At 41.1% G+C, this 27805-nt stretch overlaps 1 pseudogene; it reads right to left on the bottom strand.

Annotated features, from left to right (window-relative positions):
* LOC123491572 overlaps nt 1–27552 on the bottom strand; it is a 48753-nt pseudogene extending 21201 nt beyond the window's left edge.
* Between the last annotated feature and the right edge of the window lie 253 nt (nt 27553–27805).

The raw sequence follows: 27805 nt of genomic DNA, 5'->3' as shown, positions 1-27805 counted from the left end.
CGTCTGAAGTTTGCTAGAGTGCATTTGGAGGATCCAGAAGAGGATTGGGAGAATGTCATATGGTCAGATGAAACCAAAATAGAACTTTTTGGTAAAAACTCAACTCGTCGTGTTTGGAGGACAAAGAATGCTGAGTTGCATCCAAAGAACACCATACCTACTGTGAAGCATGGGGGTGGAAACATCATGCTTTGGGGCTGTTTTTCTGCAAAGGGACCAGGACGACTGATCCGTGTAAAGGAAAGAATGAATGGGGCCATGTATCGTGAGATTTTGAGTGAAAACCTCCTTCCATCAGCAAGGGCATTGAAGATGAAACGTGGCTGGGTCTTTCAGCATGACAATGATCCCAAACACACCGCCCGGCAACGAAGGAGTGGCTTCGTAAGAAGCATTTCAAGGTCCTGGAGTGGCCTAGCCAGTCTCCAGATCTCAACCCCATAGAAAATATTTGGAGGGGAGTTGAAAGTCTGTGTTGCCCAGCGACAGCCCCAAAACATCACTGCTCTAGAGGAGATCTGCATGGAGGAATGGGCCAAAATACCAGCAACAGTATGTGAAAACCTTGTGAAGACTTACAGAAAACGTTTGACCTGTGTCATTGCCAACAAAAGGTATATAACAAAGTATTGAGAAACTTTTGTTATTGACCAAATACTTATTTTCCACCATAATTTGCAAATAAATTCATAAAAAATCCTATAATGTGATTTTCTGGATTTTTTTTCTCATTTTGTCTGTCATAGTTGACGTGTACCTATGATGAAAATTACAGGCCTCTCTCATCTTTTTAAGTGGGAGAACTTGCACAATTGGTGGCTGACTAAATACTTTTTTCCCCCACTGTATGCACTCTATTGTAGCCCAATTAGTCCAGTGTGTGTTTAACTGTGTGTTAGGTATTATGTGTAAATCAGCTGATGGGGGAGCATTGCTGTCATATAGAGGGTTGTGGGTCTCTGTCAAATGTTAGCATTATAACAAATATAATAGCTTAATACATTTTCAGATTTACAGATAGTAGAGTTAGAGACCTCATCTCTTTATATGAGGTGCTTACTGCAACATCTTCCCATTTGTAACCATGTATGAAGAAAGCTTTGCATACAAAGTGGAAAGTGATCTGAGTCCTACAACAACGTCTGGTGTCTGGTGGATTCTCTGACATGCTGTGATCTATAAATAACATTTGTGGGCTCTGTCAGTTGTGCATTGAGAAACAGGAAGAGACTGAGACTGAGGTGGAGACTGAGACCTGTGATCTCACTCTAAGGAAGCCAGTGCTCTGTGGTGAAACCACCAGTTTTATCTTGCTCGGCAGACATGTTCAAGGACGACAACTTTCCTGACTATGCCATAGCTGTCAAGGTACACTTTTAATTAAATGTTGCAGTCTGATTATTTTGAGGTGTTGACGCTTGTTGGTAGGGAATACGGATTATAAAGAATAATAAAAAGTGCCATTCTCTGTAATCCCCTTTTGTTCTCTTTTGTTTTCACTGATGATGAATATAGTTACACCTCCCCACCACATAAATTATTTTAAAACCTATTTTCAATATATGTTTTGAATGCATTATGTTGGTAATTATTTTTCTGTGATATAGCAACTGTAACAATTGTAATTTTGGTTTTTTATGGAAATGTATACAATTATCATAATAACACATTGCAGTATCGTCAAGGAGCACAAAGGTTTTTAATATTGAAACTTGGGCAGTGCAGTATTACAGTGTAATCAGTTCTAGCAACCAGTCACCCAGCCAAAAGCCAATGACTTTATATGGCAGACAATAAATACATTTGAGATTGTCCGGGTAGCTATTTGGTTAACTGTCAGACTGAAGATGGAGGTACAGAAAGCCTCATGAGAAATCGCAATATTTATTATCTCTAAAACGGATTAAATAGTAGCACTACACTGATCCATTTACTCGTGGGCAATAACATTCACGCTGGATAATAACCCCCAAAAAAGTATAAGGCTAGAGAAGTTTATTGATAAATATTGCGAATAATACACTCTTACTCATCTTTAAAACAAAAGCAATTTAAGCCAAAATAATTCATATTAAGAAAGGAAATAGAGGGACTAACAGTGCAGATAGATAGCAACAAAAACAGTACTATAGAGGCACAGAATACAAAAAAAAAAAAAATGGAGGAACTTAGTCAAGAAAGATCAAGTGTAAAATGGTATAAAAATAAAGCGAACTGGATGGAATATAGGGGAAAATGCACCAATTAAAAAAAAAATATTCAACATAGAAATGCTACCAAAAATAATTTACTGAAACTTGTTACAAATGACAGAATCACCCATGATTCACCAAACAATATTTTGAAAGAGGAAGCAAATTACTTTAAGCATATGTTTTTGTTTCAGTCTCCTCCATCTCTACTAACCGAAGTTAATTGTAAGGATTTTTTTACTACAGTGAGGGAAAAAAGTATTTGATCCCCTGCTGATTTTGTATGTTTGCCCACTGACAAAGAAATGATCAGTCAACATTTTAATGGTAGGTTTATTTGAACAGTGAGAGACAGAATAACAACAAAAATATCCATAAAAACGCATGTCAAAAATGTTATAAATTGATTTGCATTTTAATGAGGGAAATAAGTATTTGACCCCTCTGCAAAAATTTACTGAAACTTGTTACAAATCACAGAGGTCAGACGTTTCTTGTAGTTCAAATCAAATCAAAATCAAATGTTATTGGTCACATGCGCCGAATACAACAGGTGCAGACATTACAGTGAAATGCTTACTTACAGCCCTTAACCAACAGTGCATTTATTTTTATTTTTAAATAAAACAACAACAAAAAAAGTGTTGAGAAAAAAAAGAGCAGAAGTAAAATAAAGTAACAGTAGGGAGGCTATATATACATGGGGGTACCGTTGCAGAGTCAATGTGCGGGGGCACCGGCTAGTTGAAGTAGTTGAGGTAATATGTACATGTGGGTAGAGTTAAAGTGACTATGCATAAATAATTAACAGAGTAGCAGCAGCATAAAAAGGATGGGGTGGGGGGGCAGTGCAAATAGTCCGGGTAGCCATGATTAGCTGTTCAGGAGTCTTATGGCTTGGGGGTAGAAGCTGTTGAGAAGTCTTTTAGACCTAGACTTGGCACTCCGGTACCGCTTGCCATGCGGTAGCAGAGAGAACAGTCTATGACTAGGGTGGCTGGAGTCTTTGACAATTTTGAGGGCCTTCCTCTGACACCGCCTGGTATAGAGGTCCTGGATGGCAGGAAGCTTGGCCCCAGTGATGTACTGGGCCGTACGCACTACCCTCTGTAGTGCCTTGCGGTCGGAGGCCAAGCAGTTGCCATACCAGGCGGTGATGCAACCAGTCAGGATGCTCTCGATGGTGCAGCTGTAGAATTTTTTGAGGATCTGAGGACCCATGCCAAATCTTTTCAGTCTCCTGAGGGTGAATAGGCTTTGTCGTGCCCTCTTCACGACTGTCTTGGTGTGTTTGGACCATGATAGTTCGTTGGTGATGTGGACACCAAGGAACTTGAAGCTCTCAACCTGTTCCACTACAGCCCCGTCGATGAGAATAGGGGCGTGCTCAGTCCTCTTTTTTTTCCTGTAGTCCACAATCATCTCCTTTGTCTTGGTCACGTTGAGGGAGAGGTTGTTGTCCTGGCACCACACGGCCAGGTCTCTGACCTCCTCCCTATAGGCCATAGGTCACTAACAGGCGGACCGCGGTCCGGATCCGGACCCAGAAGCCGTCCCATACGGACCCGGACCAAAACAAAAGATTATGAATTAAAACCTGACGGGGCGCTTCTATTTTAATATGCACAGCTTTTGTAGTCTTTACGGTACTCGTTTTGTGAATGAGGAAACTCACCGACCAATTGCATGTGAGTTAAGCGATCCCACGTGATACCACTCAGCCAATGAAGTCTTTGCATTCCTGGCGGTAAACATTGGGACTCTACAGTGCAGACAGATGAGAGTTTTAGAGGCAAGTTACCAAGGAAAAGAAAGTCGGATTAAAAAGATAGCGATATATGTAGAAAACAAAGGGAGCGAAAACAGACGAATGAGACGGAGAAAGGGAACGAAACAGACGAGTGAGAAACAGACGAATGAGACGGAGAAAGGGAGAGATACAGACGAGTGTGCCGGAGAAAGCTGAGGAAAATACGAGTGAGACGGAGAAAGTTGACGAAACAGACGAGTGAGGCAGAAAAAGGGTAACAGTTAGAGAAAATAAGGAACAAATGGCACTCTCCAAAAAAAGAAAAGTGGACAATGAAAACAGAGCATTTAATCCAGAATGGACAGACTCCACCAGGATCCTGAGCAACACATTCACTGCCCAACAACGTGCTCTTGAGTGTTCCCTCAGAGTTTCTTGGATTTTGGGTAAACACAAAAAGCCATTTACAGATGGAGGGGTTGTCAAAGAATGCATGAGTGCAGTAGCTGAAACACTACTTGAGGGAAAACAAAAAAATGAGCTTTGTGATAAAATAAAGCAAATTCCCATGTCAGCATCATCTGCCACAAAGAAAAGTGAAATATTAACTCAGGATGTGCTAACCCAGCTAGATGAAGCCATGCATAAGGCACCATGTGTAGGCTTAGCTGTGGATGAGTCCACTGACATATGTGACAATGCTCAGCTGTTAGTGTTTGCCAGGTTTTTCAACACAGCCCAGAAAACATTCTGTGAAGACATGTTAGGTGTCACTCCCCTTCAGACCAGTACAAGAGGAGAGGATATCTACCTGGCCATTAAGGAGATGTTAACAAAAAGAGGAATAGAGCCAAAACAAGTGGTTTCAATAACCACAGATGGAGCCCCTTCTATGATAGGGAAAGAAAAAGGAGCTGTAGCAAGACTGAAAGGGGACAATCCTGAGCTTTTATCTTACCATTGCATCATTCATCAATCTGTCCTCTGTGCCTCCCTGTCAGATGAGCATGCTGAGGTGATGAATACAATGATGAAAATGATAAATTTTCTCAGGGCATCCTCTTCCTACCAGCATCGCATGCTTAGGGAATTCCTCAGAGAAGTTGATGCCAATGCTGATGATCTTTTGCTGCACAACAATGTGAGATGGCTCAGCAAAGGCAGGGTGCTAGAGCGCTTTTGGTCCATCAGGAGGGAATTAGCATCTTTTTTGGCAGAGCTAAGCAGTCAGAAGGCAACACAGTTTTCTCTCTTTTTTAGAAAATGAGAAATGGATGGATAATGTGGCCTTTTTGGTTGACATCACGTCACATCTGAATGAACTGAATTTGAGGCTACAGGGCAAGGACAATTCAATTTGTGAACTGATGACAGCTGTTCGCTCCTTTCAGAGGAAACTTGAAGTGTTCAAGGAAGACCTGCAGGGAGACTGTGTACACTTCCCAGCAGTGCAGGAACAGGTTCAGGGACAGAGAGATTTGTCTTCTTTTGTTGATTTTATTGATAAGCTGATTGTAAACTTCAGCAACCGTTTTGACAGCTTCAGCTTTGGAGAGCAGCTCACCATGTTCATTCAGAACCCATTTCTGATCACAGATGTCAGGGGGTTCTCAAAGGAAGTCACACAGCACTTTAAATGGGTAAATGCTGGGTCTCTCCAGATGCAATTGGTTGATCTCCAAGCAGATGTGGCCCTGAAAGAGCAGTTTGTAAGAACTGACCCTTCCACTTTCTGGTTCCAAATGGTCCCTGAGACTGCTTTCCCGGGTCTGAGGAAAGTAGCCCTATACATCTTGACCATGTTTGGCTCCACATACAACTGCGAGGCAGCTTTCTCCACAATGAACATAATTAAAACTAAATATCGTTCCAGGCTCACCAATGAGCACCTTCACATGTGTATGAGAATGGCCCTGACTCCATTCAAGCCCAGGTTTAAAATTCTGGCAAGACAGGCTAAAGCTCAATTCTCTCACTGAGCAAAAACATGGTGGAGTGGGATATGAGGGGAAGAAAGTGATACTCTAAAACTGTTCAATTGTTAAGATCTGTTGAGATTTATTATTTGTAAAATTGGTTGAGACTGTTGAGTCAAGATGTGAAACAGAAAAGGGGAAATTCAAACTTTTCCTCCCTTTATATTATTTTTCTGAAGTTAAGCACTTTTTTTGAAAATGCACAATTTTCACATTTTATTTATTTTCTCTTATTTTGACATGCAGCCCTAGTTTTATTTAGTTAATTAATGAGAGCACATTGTACATATCTACAGTCATACATATATGTTCAGTAGGGCTGCCCCCTCTTAGTCGATTAGTCGACTAATCGGTCGTTTTGGTCTTAGTCGACTAAGATTTCTTTAGTCGATAAGTCATTTTTTATGCTTATTCATGCTTAATTACTCATTTCCAAGTAACTTATGAGAACATTTCTGGTGAACACGAGATTTAAAGTGGTGCTTTTGCAGGATTAATTTCGGAGAAACTCAGTTTTACAGATGGTTAATTAACTACATTTATATTGCGCTTTTCTAGTCTTGCACAGCTCTGTCGATTAAATCAACTAATCGATTAGTCGACAAACTCATATAAGTGTTAGTCGACTAAGAATTTCTTTAGTCGAGGACAACCCTAATGTTCAGTTCTATGTTTCGTGATAATAAATATTGTCAACAAGTTTTTGAATTGTACTGAATTAATTTGATTAGACGGTCAGTTATTGATTACATTCAGAACTACTAGGCTACTTAAATATATATACCACTAAATTGTTAGACATTATGATCTTCTGGACCTTTGCTTCAAAACATTTTCTCTAACTGGACCTTTTTTAAATTTTGTTGAATACCCCTGCTATAGGCTGTCTCATCGTTGTCGGTGATCAGGCCTACCACTGTTGTGTCGTCGGCAAACTTAATGATGATGTTGGAGTCGTGCCTGGCCATGCAGTCATGGGTGAACAGAGAGTACAGGAGGGGACTGAGCATGCACCCCTGAGGGGCCCCCGTGTAGTTGGCCACCAGGTTTGCACACATCTCAGGAGGGATTTTGTTCCACTCCTCTTTGCAGATCTTCTCAAAGTCATTAAGGTTTCGAGGCTGACGTTTGGCAACTCGAACGTTCAGCTCCCTCCACATATTTTCTAGGGGATTAAGGTCTGGAGACTGGCTAGGCCACTCCAGGACCTTAATGTGCTTCTTCTTGAGCCACTCCTTTGTTGCCTTGGCCATGTGTTTTGGGACATTGTCATGCTGGAATACCCATCCACGACCCATTTTCAATGCCCTAGCTGAGGGAAGGAGGTTCTCACCCAAGATTTGACGGTACATGGCCCCGTCCATTGTCCCTTTGATGCGGTGAAGTTGTCCTGTCCCCTTAGCAGAAAAACACCCCCAAAGCATAATGTTTCTACCTCCATGTTTGACGGTGGGGATGGTGTTCTTGGGGTCATATGCAGCATTTCCTCCTCCTCCAAACACGGTGAATGGAGTTGATGCCAAAGAGCTCCATTTTGGTCTCATCTGACCACAACACTTTCACCCAGTTCTCCTCTGAATCATTCAGATGTTCATTGGCAAACTTCAGACAGGCATGTATATGTGCTTTCTTGAGCAGGGGGACCTTGCGGGCGCTGCAGGATTTCAGTCCTTCACGGCGTAGTGTGTTACCAATTGTTTTCTTGGTGACTATGGTCCCAGCTGCCTTGAGATCATTGACAAGATCCTCCCGTGTAGTTCTGGGCTGATTCCTCACCGTTCTCATGATCATTGCAACTCCACGAGGTGAGATCTTGCATGGAGCCCCAGGCCAAGGGAGATTGACAGTTATTTTGTGTTTCTTCCATTTGCGAATGGTCTTGGCCATGGTGGAGAGTTTGGAATCTGATTGATTGATTGCTTCTGTGGACAGGTGTCTTTTATACAGGTACCAAGCTAAGATTAGGAGCACTCCCTTTAAGAGTGTGCTCCTAATCTCAGCTCGTTACCTGTATAAAAGACACCTGGGAGCCAGAAATCTTTCTGATATAGAGAGGGTCAAATACTTATTTCCCTCATTAAAATGCAAATCAATTTATAACATTTTTGACATGCGTTTTTCTGGATTTGGTTGTTGTTATTCTGTCTCTCACTGATCAAATAAACCTACCATTAAAATGTTTGACTGATCATTTCTTTGTCAGTGGGCAAACGTACAAAATCAGCAGGGGATCAAATACTTTTTTCCCTCACTGTATTAATAATGTAAAATTCACAGCTGTACAGAAAGACTCATGTGTACAACAATGGCGCCAGAGAAGATGGCTGCCGTTTTACAGCCCTCTAACCAATTGTACTATTATCTGTGTTTTTTCGTGTTATATGTAATTTATTCTGTACATAATGCTTCTGCCATCGTCTCTTATAACCAAAAAGAGCTTCTGGATATCAGGACAGCGATCTTTTCTTCAACGAGGCGGCCGTGAAGGATATCCTACAGACACCCGACAAGGCCCAAATACCTGTCATTCGCAGGAGAAAGAGACGGAGATATCGAGTAAACTGCCTCTTCCATCAATCCTATTAGCCAATCTTAAATCATTGGAAAATAAATTAGATGACCTACGATTACGTTTATCCTACCAATGGGACATTAAAAACTGTAATATCTTATGTTTCACCGAGTCGTGGCTGAACGACGACATGGACAACATACAGCTAGCGCGCTATATGCTACATCGGCAGGGTAGAACGGCTGACTCCGTTAAGACAAGGGGTGGCTGTCAGTGTATATTTGTAAACAACAGCTGGTGCACAAAATCAAATACTAAGGAAGTCTCAAGGTTTTGCTCGCCTGAGGTAGAGTACCTTATGATAAGCTGTAGACCACACTATTTACCAAGAGAGTTTTATCTATATTTTTCATAGCTGTCTATTTACCACCACAAGCCAATGCTGGCATTAAGATTGCACTCAACAAGCTGTATGAGGCCATAACTAAACAGGAAAACGCTCATCCAGAGGCAGCGCTCCTAGTGGCCGGGGACTTTAATGCAGGGAAACTTAAATCCGTTCTACCTAATTTCTACCAGCATGTTAAATGTGCAACCAGAGGAAAAAAACTCTAGACCACCTTTACTCCACACACAGAGACGCATACAAAGCTCTCCCTCGCCCTCCATTTGGCAAATCTCTCCTTCGCCCTCCATTTGGCAAATCTGACAATAACTCTATCCTCCTGATTCCTGCTTATAAGCAAAAACTAAAGCAGGAAGCACCAGTGACTCGGTTAATAAAAAAATTGTCAGATGACGCAGATGCTAAGCTACAGGACTGTTTTGCTAGCACAGACTGGAACATGTTCCGGGATTCTTCAGATAACATTGAGGAGTACACCACATCAGTCACTGGCTTCATCAATAAGTGCATCGATGACGTCGTCCCCACAGTGACCGTACGTACATACCCCAACCAGAAGCCATGGATTACAGGTAACATCCGCACTGAGCTAAAGGGTAGAGCTGCCGCTTTCAAGGAGCGGGACTATAACCCGGACGCTTATAAGAAATCCCGCTATGCCTTCCGACGAACCATCAAACAGGCGAATAGTCAATACAGGACTAAGATTGAATCGTACTACACCGACTCTGACGCTCGTCGGATGTGGCAGGGCTTGCAAACTATTACAGACTACAAAGGGAAGCACAGCCGCGAGCTGCCCAGTGACACAAGCCTACCAGACGAGCTAAATCACTTCTATGCTCGCTTCGAGGCAAGCAACACTGAAGCATGCATGAGAGCACCAGCTGTTCCAGATGATTATGTGATCACGCTCTCCGTAGCCGATGTGAGTAAGACTTTTAAGCAGGTCAACATTCACAAGGCCGCAGGGCCAGACGGATTACCAGGACGTGTACTCCGAGCATGTGCTGACCAACTGGCAAGTGTCTTCACCGACATTTTCAACATGTCCCTGACTGAGTCTGTAATACCAACATGTTTCAAGCAGACCACCATAGTCCCCGTGCCCAAGGACACTAAGATAACCTGCCTAAATGACTACCGACCCGTAGCACTGACGTCTGTAGCCATGAAGTGCTTTGAAAGGTTGGTCATGGCTCACATCAACACCATTAACCCAGAAACCCTAGACCCACTTCAATTTGCATACCGCCCCAACAGATCCACAGATGATGCAATCTCTAATGCACTCCACACTGCTCTTTCCCACCTGGACAAAATGAATACCTACGTGAGAATGCTATTCATTGACTACAGCTCAGTGTTCAACACCATAGTGCCCTCAAAGCTCATCACTAAGCTAAGGATCCTGGGACTAAACACCTCCCTCTGCAACTGGATCCTGGACTTCCTGACGGGCCGCCCCCAGGTGGTAAGGGTAGGTAACAACACATCTGATCCTCATCACGGGGGCCCCTCAGGGGTGCGTGCTCAGTCCCCTCCTGTACTCCCTGTTCATCCATGACTGCATGGCCAGGCATGACTCCAACACCATCATTAAGTTTGCAGACGACACAACAGTGGTAGGCCTGATCACAGACAACGATGAGACAGCCTATAGGGAGGAGGTCAGAGACCTGGCCGTGTGGTGCCAGGATAACAACCTCTCCCTCAACGTGACCAAGACAAAGGAGATGATTGTGGACTACAGGAAAAGAAAGAGGACTGAGCACGCCCCCATTCTCATCGATGGGGCTGTAGTGGAACAGGTTGAGAGCTTCAAGTTCCTTGGTGTCCACATCACCAACGAACTATCATGGTCCAAACACACCAAGACAGTTGTGAAGAGGGCACGACAGAGCCTATTCCCCCTCAGGAGACTGAAAAGATTTGGCATGGGTCCTCAGATCCTCAAAAAGTTATACAGCTGCACCATCGAGAGCATCCTGACTGGTTTCATCACCGCCTGGTATGGCAACTGCTCGGCCTCCGACCGCAAGGCACTACAGAGGGTAGTGCATACGGCCCAGTACATCACTGGGGCCAAGCTCCCTGCCATCCAGGACCTCTATACCAGGCGGTGTCAGAGGAGGGCCCTCAAAATTGTCAAAGACTCCAGCCACCCTAGTCATAGACTGTTCTCTCTGCTACCGCACGGCAAGCGGTACCGGAGCACCAAGTCTAGGTCCAAAAGGCTTCTCAACAGCTTCTACCCCCAAGCCATAAGACTCCTGAACAGCTAATCATGGCTACCCGGACTATTTGCACCCCCACCCCATCTTTTTACGCTGCTGCTACTCTGTTAATTATTTATGCATAGTCACTTTAACTTTACCCACATATACATATTACCTCAACTACCTCAACTAGCCGGTGTCCCCGCACATTGACTCTGCACCGGTACCCCCCTGTTTATTATTTTACTTCTGCTCTTTTTTTCTCAACACTTTTTTGTTGTTGTTGTTTTATTTTACTTTTTATTAAGAAATAAATGCATTGTTGGTTAAGGGCTGTAAGTAAGCATTTCATGGTAATGTCTACACCTGTTGTATTCGGTGCATGTGGCAAATACAATTTGATTTGATTTGATTTGATTTGAAGGCCAAATTACAGAGGAGGAACTTCTTGATGCAATTAAAGCCTTTAAGTCCAGGAAAACTCCAGGGCTATATGGCATACCAGTTGAGGTATACCAAACCTTTTTTTGATGTACTCAGATGACCGTTATTAGCATATTTTAACCACTCCTATAAAAATGGTAGATTATCAAATACTGAACAAGAAGGTCTGATTTCATTATTACTGAAACAGGACCAAAGTGGTAAATATAAAGATCCAGTCCATTTTAAAAAATTGGAGGCACCTTACACTTCAGTATTGTGATAAAAAAATTCTAGCAAAAGTGCATAGCGTATAGAATTAGAAAGGTATTGTTGGATATTATTCATCCTAATCAGACAGGTTTTTTACATGGACGATACATTGGAGATAATATAAGACAAGTACTGGAAACAATAGAACACTATGAAAAATCTGGGAAATATTAATAGCTGACTTTGAAAAGACTTTTGATAAAGTATGACTGGAATTTATATATAAATGCCTGGAATATTTCAATTTTGGAGAATCGCTTATACAATGGGTTAAAGTTATGTATAGTAGCCATAGGTGTAAAATAGTTAATAATGGCTACTTCTCAGATAGTATTAAACTGTCAAGAGGAGTAAAACAAGGTTGTCCACTATAGGCATATCTATTTATTATGGCCATCGAAATGTTAGCTATTAAAATCAGATCTAACAATAATATCAAGGGCCTAGAAATCCAGGGCTTAAAGCCAAAGGTGTCATTGTATGCTGATGATGAATGTTTTCTTTTAAATCCACTATTTGGATCCCTCCACAGTCTCATAGATGATCTAGATACTTTTTCTAACCTCTCTGGATTACAACCAAATTATGATAAATGTACTATATTACGTATTGGATCACAAAAAAATACAACTTTTACATTACCGTGTAGTTTACCAATAAAATAGTCTGGCGGTGAAGTGGACATACTCTCTATTCATATCCCGAAAGAAATAAATGATCTCACTACAATACATTTTAATAGAAAGTTGGCAAAAATAGATAAGATCTTGCTACTGTGGAAAGGAAAATACCTGTCTATTTGTGGATAAATCACCCTGATTAACTCTTCAGTCATATCCCAGTTGACCAATTTGCTTATGGCCTTGCCTACACCTAGCGACTTATATTCAATTATATTTGGAACGGCAAGCCAGACAAAATAAAACGGCCTAATTATATAATTAATATGAATTCGGAGGGCAGAAATTATTAAATATTAAAGCATAAGACCTCTCACTAAAGGCTTCAGTCATACAAAAGTTATACTTAAATCCCAACTGGTTCTCTAGCAGATTAGTAAGAATGTCTCACCCCATGTTATTCAGATTACAACCTCTCAAATGAAATAATCTCCAAAATATAGAGAAGGACATTCAACAACCACAGCACTTACACAAATGACTGATGATTGGCTGAGAGAAATTGATGATAAAAAGATTGTGGGGGCTGTTTTGTTAGACTTCAGTGCAGCTTTTGACATTATCGATCATAGTCTGCTGCTGGAAAGACGTGTGTTATGGCTTTACTCCACCTGCTATATTGTGGATACAGAGTTACCTGTCTAACAGAACACAGAGGGTGTTCTTTAATGGAAGCCTCTCCAACATTATCCAGGTAGAATCAGGAATTCCCCAGGGCAGCTAGGCCCATTACTTTTTTCAATCTTTACTAATGACATGCCACTGGCTTTGAGTAAAGTCAGAGCATCTATGTATGCAGATGACTCAACACTATACATGTCAGCTACTACAAGACTGAAATGACTGCAACACTTAGAGTTGCAGTTGGTTTCAGAGTGGGTGGCAAGGAATAAGTTAGTCCTAAATATTTCTAAAACTAAAAGCATTGTATTTGGGACAAATCATTCACTAAACCCTAAACCTCAACTAAATCTTGTAATTAATAACGTGGAAATTGAGCAAGTTGAGGTGACTAAACTGCTTGGAGTAAACTTGGATTGTAAACTGTCATGGTCAAAACATATTGATACAACAGTAGCTAAGATGGGGAGAAGTATGTCCATAATAAAGCACCGCTCTACCTTCTTAACAGCACTATCAACAAGGCAGGTCCTACAGGCCCTAGTTTTGTCACACCTGGACTATTGTTCAGTCGTGTGGTCAGGTGCCACAAAAAATAAAAATAAAAATAAAACATTGCAATTGGCTCAGAACAGGGCAGCACGGCTGGACCTTAGATGTACACAGAGAGCTAATATAAAAAATATGCATGTCGATCTCTCCTGGCTCAAAGTGGAGGAGAGATTGACTTCATCACTACTAGTGTTTATGAGAGGTGTTGACATGTTGGGTGCACCGAGCTGTCTGTTTGTGCTACTGGCGCACAGCTCGGTCACCCATGCATACTCCACAAGGCATGCCACCAGAGATCTCTTCACAGTCTCCAAGTCCAGAACAGACTAAGGGAGGCGCACAGTACTACATAGAGCCATGACTACATGGAACTCTATTCCACATCAAGTAACCGATGCAAGTAGTAAAATTAGATTTAAAAAACAGATAAAAAAAACACCTTATGGAACAGCGGGGACAGTGTAGCAACACAAACATAGGCGCAGACACATGCATACACACACGATAACATACGCACTGTACACACACGTACACATGGATTTTTGTACTGTAGATATGTGGTAGTGGTGGAGTAGGGGCCTGAGGGCACACAGTGTGTTGTGAAATCTGTGAATGTATTGTAATGTTTTTAAAATTGTATGAGCTGCCTTAATTTGGCTGGACCCCAGGAAGAGTAGCTGCTGCCTTGGCAGCAGCTAATGGGGATCCATAATAAATACAAACACAAATAGATGGGAGAGGTTGAGTAGAGCTGAAGGATGTTGTAAAATATACTGTGTCCGTAAAATGTATATAGTATGTATAAGCTGGAAGTAGAAGCCTAAGTGTTGTTGTCCATTAGTTTACTCCAGTCAGGGGAGGGATGGTAAGGTTAGGGGAAAATAATAAAGGAAAATATATTTTAAAAACATATATATATTTTAATATACACTACCGGTCAAAAGTTTTAGACACCTACTCATTCAAGGGTTTTTCTTTATTTTTACTATTTTCTACATTATAGAATAATAGTGAAGACATCAAAACTATGAAATAACACATATGGAATCATGTAGTAACCAAAAAAGTGTTAAACGAATCAAAATATATTTTATATTTGAGATTCTTCAAATAGCCACCCTTTGCCTTGATGACAGCTTTGCACACTCTTGGCATTCTCTCAACCAGCTTCATGAGGTTGTCACCTGGAATGCATTTCAATTAACAGGTGTGCATGTTAAAAGTTAATTTGTGGAATTTATTTCCTTCTTAATGTGTTTGAGCCAATCAGTTGTGTTGTGACAAGGTAGGGGGGTAGCCCTATTTGGTAAAAGACCAAGTCCATTTTATGGCAAGAACAGCTCAAATAAGCAAAGAGAAACGACAGTCCATCATTACTTTAAGACATGAAGGTCAGTCAATATGGAAAATTACAAGAAGTTCTTCAAGTGCAGTCGCAAAAACAATCAAGCGCTATGATGAAACTGGTTCTCATGAGGACCGCCACAGGAATGGAAGACACAGAGTTATCTCTGCTGCAGAGGATAAGTTCATTAGAGTTACCAGCCTCAGAAATTGCAGCCCAAATAAATGCTTCACAGAGTTCAAGTAACAGACACATCTCAACATCAACTGTTCAGGGGAGACTGTGTGAATCGCCCTTCATGCTCGAATTGCTGCAAAGAAACCACTACTAAAGGACACCAATTAGAAGAAGAGACTTGCTTGGGCCAAGAGACATGAGCAATGGACATTAGACCAGTGGAAATCTGTCCTTTGGTCTGGAGTCCAAATTGGAGAAATTGGTTCCAACCGCCGTGTCTTTGTGAGACACGGTGTGGGTGAACGGATGATCTCTGCATGTGTATTTCCCACCGTAAAGCAAGGAGGAGGAGGTGTTATGGTGTTGGGGTGCTGGTGACACTGTCTGTGATTTATTTAGAATTCAAGGCACACTTAACCAGCATGGTTACCACAGCATTCTGCAGCGATACGCCATCCCATCTGGTTTGGGCTTAGTGGGACTATCATTTGTTTTTTAACAGGACAATGACCCAACACACCTCCAGGCTGTGTAAGGGCTATTTGACCAAGAAGGAGAGTGATGGAGTGCTGCATCAGATGACCTGGCCTCTACAATCCCCCGACCTCAACCAAATTGAGATGGTTTGGGATGAGTCGGACCGCAGAGTGAAGGAAAAGCAGTCAACAAGTGCTCAGCATATGTGGGAGCTGCTTCAAGACTGTTGGAAAAGCATTCCATTCCAGGTGAAGATGGTTGAGAGAATGCCAAGAGTTTGCAAAGTTGTCATCAAGGCAAAGGGTGGCTCTCTGAAGAATATAAAATATAAAATATATTTTGATTTGTTTAACACTTTTTTGGTTACTACATGATCCCATATGTGTTATTTCATAGTTTTGATGTCTTCACTATTATTCTACAATGTAGAAAATAGTAAAAATAAAGAAAAACCCTTGAATGAGTAGGTGTTCTAAAACTTTTGACCGGTAGTGTATATACAGTGGGGAGAACAAGTATTTGATACACTGCCGATTTTGCAGGTTTTCCTACTTACAAAGCATGTAGAGGTCTGTAATTTTTATCATAGGTACACTTCAACTGTGAGAGACGGAATCAAAAAAAAAAAAAATCCAGAAAATCACATTGTATGATTTTTAAGTAATTAATTTGCATTTTATTGCATGACATAAGTATTTGATACATCAGAAAAGCAGAACTTAATATTTGGTACAGAAACCTTTGTTTGCAATTACAGAGATCATACGTTTCCTGTAGGTCTTGACCAGGTTTGCACACACTGCAGCAGGGATTTTGGCCACTCCTCCATACAGACCTTCTCCAGATCCTTCAGGTTTCGGGGCTGTCGCTGGGCAATACGGACTTTCAGCTCCCTCCAAAGATTTTCTATTGGGTTCAGGTCTGGAGACTGGCTAGGCCACTCCAGGACCTTGACATGCTTCTTACGGAGCCACTCCTTAGTTGCCCTGGCTGTGTGTTTCGGGTCGTTGTCATGCTGGAAGACCCAGCCACGACCCATCTTCAATGCTCTTACCGAGGGAAGGAGGTTGTTGGCCAAGATCTCGTGATACATGGCCCCATCCATCCTCCCCTCAATACGGTGCAGTTGTTCTGTCCCCTTTGCAGAAAAGCATCCCCAAAGAATAATGTTTCCACCTCCATGCTTCACGGTTGGGATGGTGTTCTTGGGGTTGTACTCATCCTTCTTCTTCCTCCAAACACGGCGAGTGGAATTTAGAACAGAAAGCTCTATTTTTGTCTCATCAGACCACATGACCTTCTCCCATTCCTCCTCTGGATCATCCAGATGGTCATTGGCAAACTTCAGACGGGCCTGGACATGCGCTGGCTTGAGCAGGGGACCTTGCGTGCGCTGCAGGATTTTAGTCAATGACGGCGTAGTGTGTTACTAATGGTTTTCTTTGAGACTGTGGTCCCAGCTCTCTTCAGGTCATTGACCAGGTCCTGCCGTGTAGTTCTGGGCTGATCCCTCACCTTCCTCATGATCATTGATGCCCCACAAGGTGAGATCTTGCATGGAGCCCCAGACCGAGGGTGATTGACCGTCATCTTGAACTTCTTCCATTTTCTAATAATTGCGCCAACAGTTGTTGCCTTCTCACCAAGCTGCTTGCCTATTGTCCTGTAGCCCATCCCAGCCTTGTGCAGGTCTACAATTTTATCCCTGATGTCCTTACACAGCTCTCTGGTCTTGGCAATTGTGGAGAGGTTGGAGTCTGTTTGATTGAGTGTGTGGACAGGTGTCTTTTATACAGGTAACGAGTTCAAACAGGTGCAGTTAATACAGGTAATGAGTGGAGAACAGGAGGGCTTCTTAAAGAATAACTAACAGGTCTGTGAGAGCCAGAATTCTTACTGGTTGGTAGGTGATCAAATACTTATGTCATGCAATAAAATGCAAATTAATTACTTAAAAATGATACAATGTGATTTTCTGGATTTTTGTTTTAGATTCCGTCTCTCACAGTTGAAGTGTACCTATGATAAAAATTACAGACCTCTACATGCTTTGTAAGTAGGAAAACCTGCAAAATCGGCAGTGTATCAAATACTTGTTCTCCCCACTGTATATATTTTTTTTTATTTAAAGAAAATATGGGGGATTGGAAATGATGCAGACAATTACATTGATGGAAGCCACAATCTTTCTGCAATATTAAAGCTGATCTACGCCCTAAAAATAAAATCTGAACTGGTTCTCTAGCAGGTTAGTAAGAATGTCTCACCCCATGTTATTCAGATTATAACCTCTCAAATGAAATAATCTCCAAAATATTGATATTTTTAAAACAAGCCATAGAAAGTTGGTTGCTGTTTCAGTTTAATCCACCAGAAAAGACAGAACAAATATTACAACAAATATTATGGTTAAACTCAAATATACTAATTGATAAAGAAAACAATATTTTTTGGAAAAAATTAATAGAAAAGTTATAATCTTTGTAAATGATATCATAAATAGGACTGGTGGAGTTATGTCACACATGCAGCAAACAAAAATATATGGAAATATCTGCTCTATTCAGAATTACAACCAACTAATTGCAGCATTACCGCAAAAATGGAAGTGACAAGTGGAAGGGGGAGAAGGTAAGGAACTTATCTGTCGCCCTGCATTAAAGATCAAAATTGGCAAAGAAAATTGTGATAAATAAAAAAGTATACCAGATTCATTTAAGGACCAAAAAATTGACAGCTGTGCCATATAAATTGGATTGGTATGGATTTTCGATGTACGGATTCCATGGCACATTGTTTATGAACTGATACACAAAACAATGCTAGATTCAACCAATAGAATGTTATATATATATGGAGGATACAACCATCCCAGCTCTGCAGATTTTGCTGTGAATTGACAGAATCATTAGATAATTTGTTTTGGTACTGTCCATATGTAGCTTGTTTTTGGAATGGCTGAAGAATTGCAACATTTACCTGGAGCTAACTCTGCAAATAGCTGTCACATTAAAATTAAAGGTGATCTACCCCCTTAAAATAAAAAAATACAAATGTACCAATTTTATCAAGTCTTTTTCACCCTCATAATCAACCTGTCGTTTTTCCACCTCCCTGTCTGAATTTGAACATCTCACTGTGCCCGTTACATTGGATGATCCTGAAGAGTAAACAGCAGTCAAATGGCTTCCTCGTTATGTTGATGATTTGCTGCAGAGCTCAGCCTGCTTCACTGTCATTGGGCTGGTACTTGGAAATTGTTGTTTTGATCTAATTTAATGAGCTGGACTCAGTCATAGTTGGTGTTTTAATTAAAGTCGCAGTCCCACAACAGCTAGTGGTTTCTCCATGGCAAATGAATTGCTGAAAGCGATGATGGAATTTTAGGGCGAGACAGCTTGGCCAGATCTGGGGCCTGGGTGTCTAACCAACAGCAGAAATATAAAATAAGGATTTCATTATCAGCATTAAAGACTGATCTGATTTTCATCTCTGTTTTTCATCTTGCTGACTTTGCTCCAGTAACACTAGCAGCTGCGTCTTTATTCCGATATTGATTAGGGTATGTTACAACAAAATCTCCATTCTGAACTTACAGGAAACTTATGGAAACACATGTATTCTAATTCATGTGTATCTCGTCATTGCAGGAACCACCAAACTGCCCTTTCAGACAGGAGGAAGGCTACAATATTCTGACAGGGTTTTGTTTTTTACCCAATGCCAGACGGAGGATCTCTTTAATGATCCCTCTGCTGAGATGCACCTATGTGAACTTTAGAATTTGGCTTTTCAAAATGAAAACATCCCTTATGAATTCAACTCCACATTCCATTCTTCCTGGAGTAGTAGACAAATCATAGTCTCAAATTTATATTTGGTTCTATATTTCTATTTGGTGATTTTTGGTTCTATATTTCTATTTGGTGATATTTGGTTCTATATTTCTATTTGGTGATATTTGGTTCTATATTTATATTTGGTGATATTTGGTTCTATAATCTCGTCACGCAGGACCAAATCTCCTGTGCAAGACTAGGTTCTATATTACCCAAACCCATAGGTTCTCTATGATTTGCAACCTCTATAGCCAAATTAATGTCAACTAGAACAGTGATGCATCAATTCCGATCAATCCCTAACTATTTTCTGAGGTTTTTATTATCCTGTTGATTGTTTTAATTCCTATGTATTTAGTTCAATATCAAATCTCCACCATGAACCACTTGTTTTCAGAATTCACAATGCAGCTTTTCTCATTGTTATCTGGTCCTTCCAGGTAGCAGTCACTCCTCCCTGCCCCATGCCATCATCTGCTGTCAATCATCAATGACCTTCATAAAAACAGGCAATGACATGAATATATTCACTTTTAATTGGCAGCTGGAAGTCATGCTCATCATCAGCAGTCATCACATATTGTGACTTCCAATGCCATACCATCTACGCAGTGCACACTAATAGACCAAAATGCACAATTTCCTATACTTCAGGGTTAGAGAGGACCCTCTCTTACTTCAGGCTGGACATGCATTGTATTCTAATTACTGTTGTTTTCTTGAAGTGTGAAGAAGTAAATAATTACCAAATATTGTTTTCTTCCATTTGGATTCTAAGTGCTTTGTTTTCTGCATTGCAAAGTTGGGAAAAACGGACATACACAGGTTATATTTTGTACACCTCGGCTCGTCTTAGCTACTCTACATCCTCTCAGGAAAATCTGATTGCATTTCCTAGGAAATTCTGGTGACATTTTTTGATTTATCCTGCTACACAGTTACACTTGGTGATATCCTCTATCTCCTGATTTTTACTCTATACAGTGCATTCGGAAAGCATTAAGAGCCGTTGACTTTTTCCCAAAACAATTTACATTACAGCCTTATTCTAAAATAGATTCAATTAATATTATTCCTCATCAATCTACACACAATACCCCATAATGAGAAAGCGAAAACAGGTTTTATAAATGTTTGCAAATGTATAAAAAAACAAAAACAGAAATACATTATTTACATACAGTGCGGGAAAAATTGATTTGATCCCCTGCTGATTTTGTACGTTTGCCCACTGACAAAGACATGATCAGTCTATAATTTTAATGGTAGGTTTATTTGAACAGTGAGAGACAGAATAACAACAATAAAATCCTGAAAAACGCATGTCAAAAATGTTATAAATTGATTTGCATTTTAATGAGGGAAATAAGTATTTGACCCCTCTGCAAAACATGACTTAGTACTTGGTGGCAAAACCCTTGTTGGCAATCACAGAGGTCAGACGTTTCTTGTAGTTGGCCACCAGGTTTGCACACATCTCAGGAGGGATTTTTTTCCACTCCTCTTTGCAGATCTTCTCCAAGTCATTAAGGTTTCGAGGCTGACGTTTGGCAACTCGAACCTTCAGCTCCCTCCACAGATTTTCTATGGGATTAAGGTCTGGAGACTGGCTAAGACTGGCTAAGCCAAACTGAGCAATCGGGGGAGAAGGGCCTTAGTCAGGGAGGTGACCAAGAACCTGATGGTCACTCAGACAGAGCACCAAAGTTCCTCTGTGGAGATGGGAGAACCTTCCAGAAAGACAACCATCTCTGCAGCACCACCTATCAGGCCTTTATGGTAGAGTGGCCAGACGGAAGCCACTCCTCAGTAAAAGGCACATGACAGCCCGCTTGGAGTTTGCCAAAAGGCACCTAAAGACTCTCAGACCATGAGAAACAAGATTGAACTCTTTGGCCTTAATGCCAAGCGTCACGTCTGGAGGAAACCTGGCACCATCCCTACGGTGAAGCATGGTGGTGGCAGCATCATGCTGTGGGGATATTTTTTAGAGGCAGGGACTGGGAGACTAGTCAGCATCGAGGGAAAGATGAACAGAGCAAAGTACAGAGAGATCCTTGATGAAAACCTGCTCCAGAGCGCTCAGGACCTCAGTCTGGGGTGAAGGTTCACCTTCCAACAGGACAACGACCCTAAGCACACAGCCAAGACAACGCCGGAGTGGCTTCGGGACAAGTCTCTGAATGTCCTTGAGTGGCCCAGCCAGAGCCCGGACTTGAACCCGATCGAACATCTCTGGAGAGACCTGAAAATAGCTGTGCGGCGACGCTCCCAAACCAACCTGACAGAGCTTGAGAGGATCTGCAGAGAAGAATGGGAGAAACTCCCCAAATACAGGTGTGCCAAGCTTGTAGCGTCATACCCAAGAAGACTCAAGGCTGTAATCGCTGCCAAAGGTGCTTCAACAAAAAACTGAGTAAAGGGTCTGAATACTTACGTAAATGTGATATTTGAGTTTTTGTGTTTTTTTATTTATTTGCAGGAATTTCTAAAAACCTGTTTTTGCTTTGTCATTATGTGGTATTGTGGGAATAAAATCGCTGCCAAAGGTGCTTCAACAAAGAACTGAGTAAAGGGTCTGAATACTTACGTAAATGTGATATTTCAGTTTTTGTGTTTTTTTATTTATTTGCAGAAATTTCTAAAAACCTGTTTTTGCTTTGTCATTATGTGGTATTGAGGAAGAAAAACAATTTAATCAATTTTAGAATAAGAATGTAACGTAACAACATGTGGAAAAAGTCAAGAGGTCTGAATACTTTCCGAAGACACTGTATGTCCCCTCCCTGCAGCACCAAAGCATTAATGATCCATAGGTAACCGCTCCATCCCGCCCCCAAGTATCCCTTTTCCCCAGAGCTGAATATCCAAATCACGTTCTGCGCATGTGTTTCTTTACCTCTACTTTATGCACACATTTTTGTGGTCACCCTCCCTTCACATGTATCACTGTCAATCATGAATGATAATTCTTCAGGTTTTACCGGTGAGATGTCCATACAGCATCTGCATACCAACTATTTTATCTCAATCAGTTTCATGGGGATATGCATTTAGATCTTCTTGAGTTATACAGTGTTGTTTTGAATTGTGTAAAGTGACCAAATTCTAAAGCAGATGGTGTTATTAAACTATAGCATAGCCTACCTGTGTTTTGTTTAAAAGCACATATTTTGCCTAGTGGCGTGGCTGTTGAGTTTTGGCTACATGAGAGAAAAATGCGACCATTTGCACAATCATCCTAAAATCTCATAAGAAATTAGGTGGTGTTTTTTTGTCTTACAGTAATGTTATACTATGCTATTATATTCTGTTATGTTATGTTATGTAAAATACTATCATTATTTGATCTTGCAGAAATTGATTCAGCTTTGATATAACTTTATTAAATGAGCACCATTCCCCAGAGTAGCCTGTTCTCTACGAGTAGAGTAGAGACTGTGCGTAAAGAGAATCCCACACATGTGCAGAAGCTTCGGGACCTTTAGCTGTCAGGAAGAAGGGTCCAGAAAAGTAAGATCCACAGCTACTCTGTTGATGATATGTCATAACATTAACTGAATTAACTCAGAAAAGTTATTAGAGTAAACAGAATCTGTGGATGCTGGGTGGCCTGTATAGGAAATAGCTTGGAGTAAGCAATATGCAGGGGTTTCAATACATATGAATCAGAATAATGGAGTGAATTGAGTGATTGCTGTGAAAGATATATCTGTATACACATGTTTACTCACAGGCAGTCTGAATCACCCGTGTTTGACAAGATAGATTAATAAAGAAGGAATTTTGAGAGAGAGAGAGAGAGAGAGAGAGAGAGAGAGAGAGAGAGAGAGAGAGAGAGAGAGAGAGAGAGAGAGAGAGAGAGCTATACCATTAACTGCTAGACATAACTAAGATTTGGGAGATGTACAGTTGAAGTCGGAAGTTTACATGCACCTTAGCCAAATACATTTAAACTCAGTTTTTCACAATTCCTGACATTTAATCCTAGTAAAAATGACTGTCTTAGGTCAGTTAGGATCTCCACTTTATTTTAAGAATGTGAAATGTCAGAATAATAGTAGAGAGAATGATTTATTTCAGCTTTTATTTATTTCATCACATTCCCAGTGGGTCAGAAGTTTACATATACTCAATTAGTATTTGGTAGTGTAACAGTGTTGCTTCCGTCCCTCTCCTCGCCCCTACCTGGGCTTGAACCAGGAACCCTCTGCACACATTGACAACAGTCACCCTTGAAGCACCGTTACCCATCGCTCCACAAAAGCCGCGGCCCTTGCAGAGCAAGGGAAACAACTACTTCAAGGTCTCCGAGCGAGTGACGTCACCGATTGAAATGCCACTAGCACGCACCGCTAACTAGCTAGCCATTTCACACAGGTTACAGTAGCATTGCCTTTAAATTGTTTAACTTGGGTCAAACGTTTCGGGTAGCCTTCCACAAGCTTCCCACAATAAGTTGGGTGAATTTTGGCCCATTCCTCCTGACAGAGCTGGTGTAACTGAGTCAGGTTTGTAGGCCTCCTTGCTCACACACGCTTTTTCAGTTCTGCCCACACATTTTCTATAGGATTGAGGTCAGGGCTTTCTGATGGCCACTCCTATACCTTGACTTGTGTCATGCACAAAGTAGATGTCCTAACCTTAAGCAATTTTGCCACAACTTTGGAAGTATGCTTGGGGTCATTGTCCATTTGGAAGACCCATTTGCGACCAAGCTTTAACTTCCTGACTGATGTGTTGAGATGTTGCTTCAATATATCCACATAATTTTCCTTCCTCATGATGCCATCTATTTTGTGAAGTGCACCAGTCCCTCCTGTAGCAAAGCACCCCCACAGCATGATGCTGCCACCCCCGTGCTTCACGGTTGGGATGGTATTCTTCGGCTTGCAAGCCTTCCCCTTTTTCCTCCAAACAGTTCTATTTTTGTTTCATCAGACCAGAGGACATTTCTCAAAAAAGTATGATCTTTGTCCCCATGTGCAGTTGAAAACCGTAGGCTTTTTTATGGCGGTTTTGGAGCAGTGGCTTCTTCCTTGCTCAGCGGCCTTTCAGATTATGTCGATATAGGACTCGTTTTACTGTGGATATAGGTACTTTTGTACCTGTTTCCTCCAGGATTTTCACAAGGTCCTTTGCTGTTGTTCTGGGATTGATTTGCACTTTTCGCACCATAACGTTCATCTCTAGGAGACAGAACGCGTCTCCTTCCTGAGCGGTATGATGGCTGCGTGGTCCCATGGTGTTTATACTTACGTACTATTGTCTGTACAGATGAACGTGGTACCTTCAGGCATTTGGAAATTGCTCCCAAGGAGAACCAGACTTGTGGTGGTCTACAATATTTTCTGATGTCTTGGCTGATTTCTTTTGATTTTTCCATGATGTCAAGCAAAGAGGCACTGAGTTTGAAGGTAGGCCTTGAAATACATCCACAGGTACACCTCCAATTGACTCAAATGATGTCAATTAGCCTATCAGAAGCTTCTAAAGCCATGACATCATTTTCTGGAATTTTCCTAGCTGTTTAAAAGCACAGTCAACTTAGTGAATGTAACCTTCTGACCCACTGGAATTGTGATACAGTGAATTATAAGTGAAATAATCTGTCTGTAAACAATTGTTGGAAAAATTACTTGTGTCATGCACAAAGTAGATGTCCTAACCGACTTGCCAAAACTATAGTTTGTTAACAAGAAATGTGTGTAGTGGTTGAAAAACGAGTTTTAATGACTCCAACCTAAGTGTATGTAAACTTCCGACTTCAACTGTAGGTCCTGCAAGTCTTCTGTTATACAGGAATGCATGTATAAGTATAATTAAATACAGGAATAAAGATATCAGATAACTAATACAACAACAAAGTGTCTCCCGAGTGGCGCAGTGGTCTAAGGCACTGCATCGCAGTGCTAGCTGTGCCACTAGAGATCCTGGTTCGAATCCAGGCTCTGTCGTAGCCGGCCGCGACCGGGAGACCCATGCGACGCCGCACAATTGGCCCAGGGTAGGGGAGGGAATGGCCGGCAGGGATGTAGCTCAGTTGGTGTTTGCAACGCCAGGGTTGTGGGTTCGATTCCCACTGGGGGCCAGTATGAAAAAAAAATTATGAATGCACTCACTAACTGTAAGTCGCTCTGGATAAGAGCGTCTGCTAAAATCACTAAAATGTAAAAAATAATGAAAGTACAAAGACCTGGATATTGTCTATCAACATTCAAACAAATATTGTCTAGCATCAAACAAATATTGTCTCGCAATATTCAGAATGCTTTTCCAGGCCTGCAAGCTTTAGAATAATAATAATAATAATAATCATAGCACACATTCAGATTGGCATGCATACTAGCACCTATTCTCTTTGTATGTCACATGCTGCAGGCTGAAGGATTTTTATGATTAGGTTTAAATGATTTTGCTGATGGTGGAACTACCATCAAAACGCGATCATTATTAACAACAATAACAATACTTTAGTGCCCAATGATGTCTCGCAACACAACGTGGTGAAACGTTACGCTACTTTGATCCCCCAATTTAACAGTTGTGCACATGTAAGTTGTTTTATGAACAAATGAATGGGTCAAGAACATATGATTCAAAATACAACGGCCTGCCCAAAAATCTGCGTGCATTTAAATTGTAATTGCTGCTCTTGAGTGAGACCATTGTGATGTGCAAACATTTAGCTCTGTAGCTGTGAGGCGCTCTCGAAGGGGCTGACTCATTTTATGGTCAAGGCTAAGGTCATTCTCTTAACCTGGCTGGATCGATCAGCCACATGCAGAATGGATTTAGGCAAGACATGAAACAATACATGTAGGATCTTAGTTTGAACCAGGTTTCTACAGCAGGAAAATAATCCTGCAGCAACAGCTAATTTCAATTAAAATGTGGATTATAATTATGGAAATTTTTGTAGGGGTTGATACATTTTTTGTAAGGTCAAATCAAGTCTGAAATTTCAAAGTGGAAATTACAAACATTATAAGCCTTTTTAAAATTCTCAGCATCAAAAGAGTGATCAAACATCTGTAGATATAACAATCATGACTCACCTTCCACCTCATCCTCGGGCAGGTTAATGGGGGTCCGGTATGATAGGATATCTGGAATAGTGCAAATTCCCCTGTACATCAACCTGGTGGTTCGCACTGGCATTCGCACTGGCATTTCTGCGAGCGAAAATCTGTGTCGCGATCTTCATAGGCTATAGCTCACTGTAGTTTGCTGAACGAAACTTTACTATAGTCCACTTTGGAGAACAAAAGTCTGTTCAGGTTATGTCACTTTATCTTTTCTGTTTTTTGGTGTAGCCTGTTGAGAAAACAGTGGCGGAATCGAAACACGTGAAGTCCGTGGCAGGTGTCTCTGCCTTTAGCTTCATGCATGTAATGGCTGGCTGTACAACAAGAGTGCTTGTGTATATATGTCACGCCAACTTTGCAATACAATTACCGAAGGATATAAGTACTATATATAGTGCTGAAACTTTATTATCGGGTGTAATTATATCTATGTTATTGTCTCAAATAATGCTCCACCTAAGTATAGCAAATATTTGTGTTACACCAAAACCTCAAATTTGAAATCACATATTTTATTCCGTATATCTGGGAATAATGATACAAAAAATCAGAGTCGAGAGCAGTTTAAGTATGCACTGGCTTTAAAATGCATGCCATTACATATTTGTGATACTAAATAATTCTATTTCGCGTTTGATAGGATTAACATGCACATATTTTTGTTTTAAGTCTACAGGTCGTGGTTTTGTATCAAAATCATAGATCAAGGTAGGCTAATGCCTTCCGTCTCCTCACACGTTCCTCTCCAGTTTCCTTTATCTTCACTTCTCGAGACCAGTCGATAAAACTGTGAGTAACCATTAGCCCAAAACAGCTGCAACCGGTAGCTTATTGAACAGATTTTCATCGGTAAGGTTCACAGTGAAAATAACACTTTTTTGGGGGCGGCAAAAATAGACAAAAAAATTGTATAGCCTAACAACTAAAAACCCCAGTTGTCATGGTATTCAATAGTCAATGGATTTCCTGGTCGACCCACTGTCTCTTTATTCTAATGGAGAAACACTCCGTTTATAGGTTGATCCTTGAGTCGTCTGCTCTGCACGGTGTTGTCTCATTTTGGTTCCCTCAGTCCAAGCTCCCCACGCTTTCCAGTGATGACAACCCCCTCCACCTCCCCCTTCTTAGTAGACTTTATAAATTATTTTATTGAACACAAAACGTGTCTCTCAAGGTTGACATTGATGACTGACTCTTTTAACTATGTAGTGATGCTTGAACGTGACGGTCATTGTATCTTGTACTAGGACACCTAATGTTAAATGAATAGATGGA

This window comes from Coregonus clupeaformis, chromosome 9 (genome assembly GCF_020615455.1).
Source record: "Coregonus clupeaformis isolate EN_2021a chromosome 9, ASM2061545v1, whole genome shotgun sequence".
Taxonomy (NCBI): Eukaryota; Metazoa; Chordata; class Actinopteri; order Salmoniformes; family Salmonidae; genus Coregonus; species Coregonus clupeaformis.
The sequence above is the reverse complement of the archived record's forward strand: the minus strand, read 5'-3'. Positions and strand labels throughout refer to the sequence as shown.